This window comes from Natrix helvetica (assembly GCF_964273705.1).
Source record: "Natrix helvetica genome assembly, chromosome: W".
Lineage (NCBI taxonomy): Eukaryota > Metazoa > Chordata > Lepidosauria > Squamata > Natricidae > Natrix > Natrix helvetica.
The window spans coordinates 76,263,109-76,269,108 of record NC_138555.1 but is presented as its reverse complement, the minus strand read 5'-3'; positions in this window follow the sequence as shown (position 1 = coordinate 76,269,108).

The following is a 6,000-nucleotide window of genomic DNA, read 5'->3' as shown; positions in this document are numbered from 1 at the left end:
TACAGCAGTTCATTTAGGGTTAGGGTTTATGGCATCCCCGTGATCACTTGGTCAACATTGAGAGCTTGGCAACTGACTTTATGACGGTTGCAGTGTCTCGGGGCCATCGGATCAACTTTGGTGACCTTTTGATAAGCAAAGTGAATGGGTCAAGCCAGAGTCACTGTGTTACTAATTCAACAACTGCTGCAGTGATTCATTTAACAACGGCGGGAAGAAAGGTCATAAAACAGGGCAAAAGTCAGTTAACTGAGGTCTGAAAGTAAGTGTAGGGTACGCATCGGTGGTGGCTAACAACAGGCCTACTGGAAATTTGGGAAGGCTGGAAATGGGGCCATTTCTGCCCTCGAGAGCTTCGGGATGCCGTTTTCACCCTCCTGGAGGCTCAAGGAAAGTCTCCAGAGCCCGGTGAGGCCAAACCCCACCCCCCACTGTGGTGCAGGAGCCATCTAGGCCACTCCCATCATGGCCACGCCCACCCAGCAACCGGGCAGAGAACCCCTTGCTAAATTTTTTGAAGCCCACCCCTTGCTTACAGCTACAATTGGGAACAGAATTTCCATTGCGAAGCAAAGTGGTTGCTAAGTGATTTACACTCAATGTTATGACCACGTTTGCCACGTTTTTAAGGAATCATGCCGTCATTCAACAAATCTGGCTTCCTCCATTGATTTGGCTTGTCAAAAGGTAGCTTGCAAATGGCTAGTCACCCGATACCGAAACTTCCCAAACTTTGTTAAATGCATGCTGGTTGGCAAAGCGACCTCATTTTGATCACATGACCACGGCGATGCTGCGCCCGTCGTAAGTTTGAGAATCGGTCATCAGTCACTTTTTTCAGTGCTGTTTTAACTTTGAATGAAGGGTTAGAGGACAGGGACTACCTGCAATCATCAGGATTTGAGCATAACTCGAGAATCCCTTTATATTTTTAAAGGCACGATCAATTCCTGATTAAATAACCTTGGAAGAACCTTAGATTCTTTACCACTTGGAGGTTGAAACTCTGTGTCTGATTACCCCACCTCTGCATCAGAGGTGCAGTGGTGGGTTGCAGGCGGTACGCCCCGGTACGGGCTTACCGGAGCCAGCCCGGTGCACTGGATACCGTTCTGGTACGGTGCTCCGGAGGGCCCAACTGCCCGCCTGAGCTCCTTACCGGTCTTTTAAGTCTTCTGCGCTTCCGCGCAAGTACACACCGCGTACAGCGCCGGCACGACGCTCCGCAGTCGCGGAGGCACTAAGACGCATGCGTGCACTGCACGTGTGCATGATTGCGCATCCCTGTGGACGCCACCGTACCGATTGGAACAGGATCCGGAACCCACCACTACAGAGGTGGTATTCAGCCGGTCCTGACCGATTCGGGCGAACCGGTAGCGGAAATTTTAACCGGTTTGAAGAACCTGCAAATACCATCTCTGACTGGCCCCACCCCTTCTGCCCCGCCCCTCCCAGGAGTCCCCAAGCATCCCATTTTGGCTCTTAGGTCTTTGCTAGACCGAAAATGGGGGGGCTCCCCCACCCCTCATTTTGGCTCCCAGGAGGCTTCAGGGAGGCTTGCTAGCCTGAACACGGGGGCAGGGGAGGGCGCCCCTTTTTGGCTCCCAGGAAAAAAAGAAGAGGAAGGAAGGATGACCAACCCTGGCATTAGAGGCAGCTTCAGAAGATGCTTTCAAACAGCCCAGCATTCCAGGGCTGGAAGGGACCTTGGAGGTCATGGAATCCAACACCCCTGCTCCAGCAGAAGACTTTATATATCTTGGTTATTTTGGTGCCTGTAACGCAGAGGAGAAATTCCCAGAAATCCCCAGGCATTGCCAACCCACTAGTTAAAAAAAAGAAAAGAATCTGGAGCAAAAACTTCAGGCAGTATTAAAAAAAAAGAATAGAAAAGGAGGTTGCTGTATACTGTTTAATGGACTGCTAAATTGGCAAAACGGACTGCTAAATTGGCCACGCCCACCCGGTCACATGCCAAGCTGGCCACGCCCACAAAGCCACACCCACAGAACCAGTAGTAAAAAAAAAAAATTGAATCCCACCACTGCTCTGTATCCTATCTTGATCAATTTCCTACACTGAGTTCCTACACTGCACAATGCCATGTGGTTCGGTTGTACGAACCAAACAGCATAGAGTTCTTTCAGTGCACAATACACTCTGAAACTGTGTAGCCTTAATATTTTAGTATTTCAATTACCATATTTTTCAGACTATAAGACGCACTTCCCTCCCACTCCCCAAAAGTGGGTGGAAATGTCTTATAGACTGAATACGGCCTCCCGAAACCAGTGGTGGGTTGCAGGCGGTACGCCGCGGTGTGGGCGTACCGGAGCTTGCCCTGAGCACCGGGTACCGTTCCAGTACGGTGCTCCGGAGGGCTCTCACCCACCCACCCGAGCTCCTTATCTGTCCTTTAAGCCTTTGGCGCTTCCACAGCACATACGGCGCCTGCACGATGCTCCGCTGAGCAGTTGGAACGTCGTGGAGACTTGTGGAGGTGTCGCGGGCAGGTATGACGCATGCGCGCACTGCGCGCCTCCATGGGGGCAACGCTGAGCCCGTTCCAACTGTACCGGTTGGAACGGGATGCGGAACCCACCACTGCCCAAAACACACACGCACACGCACACGCACAGAGTGTCCAGTTTTTGCCAAAAACAGTTTTCTCCAAAAATGGAACATCCAGAGGGTTTGGGAGGCCTGCAGAGGGCTCTTGGGGGCTGGGGAGGGCAAAATTAGGATGCATGGGGGTTTTGGAACAGTGGTGCAATTCAGCCGGTTCTATCCAGTTCAGGTGAACCAGTAGCGATGGCGGCGGGAGGCTCCGCCCACCTGCCCGGACATCATCATGTCTTGTTTTTGACGCTCTGCGCATGCACATTTGCGAACCAATAGCGAAGGTAAGTTGATGTCACCTCCTGGTTCGGGAGGCCAAAAACGGGCCTGTTTTTTGCAAAAAAATAATAATAAAGGATGCACAGAGGGTGTGGGAGGCCTGCAGAGTCCTCCTGTGGGCCTGGGAGGGCAAAAATCAGGCACAGGGGAGGCCAAAACCTTTTTTTTCTTGTTTTCCTCTTTGAAATCTAGGTTCGTCTTATCCTCCGGTGTGTCTTATAGTCCGAAAAATACGGTAATTTTCACCTAGGCCTTATTAGCTGACCAGAGTCAACTTATGGGAAAATAGGTGACAAGGAAGTTTAATAATTTTTTTAAAAAGTGTAGTTAAGCACAGCCTGACTTAATGGAGTATTTGACCCCATCACCACTCGTGGTTGAGATGGTGTATGTTTTGCTCTCTGCAATTCTTTTACCATCCTAGAAGACCATGCAAATACTTGGAACCCAGGACCAAAGAGAGATTTGGAGATTTTATTTTGTGTAAATGGTTGTGAATAAATTGCTCTTTTAGTCCTTGAAGACATATTAAAACATTCAGTGTTAAGAGTAAGTACCATTCTATGGGGTTTTTTATTTTTATATATGCTGGGCACATATCTCCCACATTATTCAGTTTTAATCCTAAAATCAATCAATCAATCAATCTCTCTATGTATGTATGTATGTATGTATGTTTGTATGTATGTATGTATGTATGTGTGTTACAACCCCTGGTATGCCCAAATCCCAGTAAGGGTATGGCTAGCTGATGAGAGCTAATTATACTAGTCTCCCTTTATTTATTTATCAGTACAAATACAGCACAAATATAAAAAGGCAACATTAAAAATAAAAATATGGTTTTCTGCCTGCATGGTCTTCTGTGATAAGCCGAAGGACAGAAAGAGGGAGTAGTGACCTTCCTCCCATATTTAGGCATACCAGGGGTTGTAACACAAATACATACCTATTTCCCTGGCTCAACTGATAAGGAGGAGAGCCTGTGGCTTAGTGGCTAAGACTTCTGCCTAATATATAATACAGCCCAAGTTCAAATCCCAGTAAGGGTATGGCTAGCTGATGAGAGCTAATTAGCTCGAAAATAGATCTATACTAGTCTCCCTTTATTTATTTATCAGTACAAATACAACACAAATATATATATATGTGTGTGTGTGTGTGTGTGTGTGTGTGTGTGTATGTATATGTATGTATGTATATATATATATATATATATATATATATATATATATATATATATATATATATATATATATATATATATATATATATGTTTTCTGAGGTTTTCGCGGGTGTTTGTATGTATGTCTTTGGTTGTTCGGGTTTTCTCCCGCGTAGAATTTGAAGTATCTTCACGACGTTTCGATGAAGTCTCATTCATCATCTTCAGGCTGGTGCTTCCGGCTTGGTGCTTCCGGCTTGGTGCTTCCAGGAGTAATGTGAGATCTCAGCCGGTTCCTCCTTTTAACTGCCAGTGGGGGTTTGTGCTGATTGGGTGGGAGCTTGGCTGCATTCTGATTGGGTGGAGGTGTATTCTGATTGGTAGGGGACATATGGCATACATCGGACAAACCAACAGAAGAATAAAGGCACGCATTGAAGAACACAAAAACTCAGTCAGAAAGGAGGAACCAACTTCTTCCCTGGTCCAACACCTCAAAGCCACAGGACATGATATAGACTTTAAAAAGACCAGAACTATTGCCAAAATTGAACACTTTAACAACAGAATAATCAGAGAAGCTATTGAGATAGAAAAACGACCACACAGCATGAATAAACGAGATGATACCTCCCGCCTACCAGCCATTTGGAAACCCGCCCTCACTGACAAACGAGTCCCTAACACAAAGAATGATACCAGACCCACACTCACGAAAACCACACAGGATGTCACTATCACACATCCACGCAAAAAGCAAGCCCAAACCCACACCGATAATGACCACAAACCAGAAGCCGGACCACAAACCAGAAGCCAGACCACAGCTGCATTATTAGCCACTTTAAACCCCTCAGATCTATACATTAAGCAAACTGATGCCCACCACGGAGATGTGGCACGACCACAAACGCGAAGCCAAACAACAGTAAAGCAGCTCACCAGCTCAAATCCCTCTGCAACTCAGACTAACACAAGCACAACCAGGCCCCCACCCAAACAGAACACGCCCCCATCCAATCAGAGCACAGCCAAACTCCCATCCAATCAGAACACAGCCAAGCCCCCTACCAATCAGAATACACCTCCACCCAATCAGAATGCAGCCAAGCTCCCACCCAATCAGCACAAACCCCCACTGGCAGTTAAAAGGAGGAACCGGCTGAGATCTCACATTGCTCCTGGAAGCACCAAGCCGGAAGCACCAGCCTGAAGATGATGAATGAGACTTCATCGAAACGTCGTGAAGATACTTCAAATTCTACGCGGGAGAAAACCCGAACAACCAAAGACATACATACACATATACATATACATATACATATACATATACATATACATATACATATACATATACATATACATATACATATACATATACATATACATATACATATACATATACATATATATATATATATATATATATATATATATATATATATAATATATATGCATGCTGGTTTTGTTGTATTCGGGTCTTTTCCCGTGTAAGGTTGAGATTGTCTTTGCAACGTTTCGGCAGGATCTCACCTGCCATCTTCAAGCTGTGGGCTTAAAAGCCTATCTATCTATTCTCTATCATCTATCTATCTATCTATCTATCTATCTATCTATCTATCTATCTATCTATCATCTATCATCTATCTCTATATTTATACCTGTATCTATCACTCTATCAATCAATATCTATCACCAATATCTACATCTATCTATCTATCTATCTATCTATCTATCTATCTATCAATACCTGTCTGGCTATCAATCAATATCTTTCAATTATCTATCAATCAACATCTATATCTATCTATATATCTATATCTATATTTATCTATATTTATCAATCAATATCTAATTATCAACAGCTATCAATATCTATCTATCTAGCAATAGCTATCAATCAATCAATATCTATGTATCCATCCATCCATTGT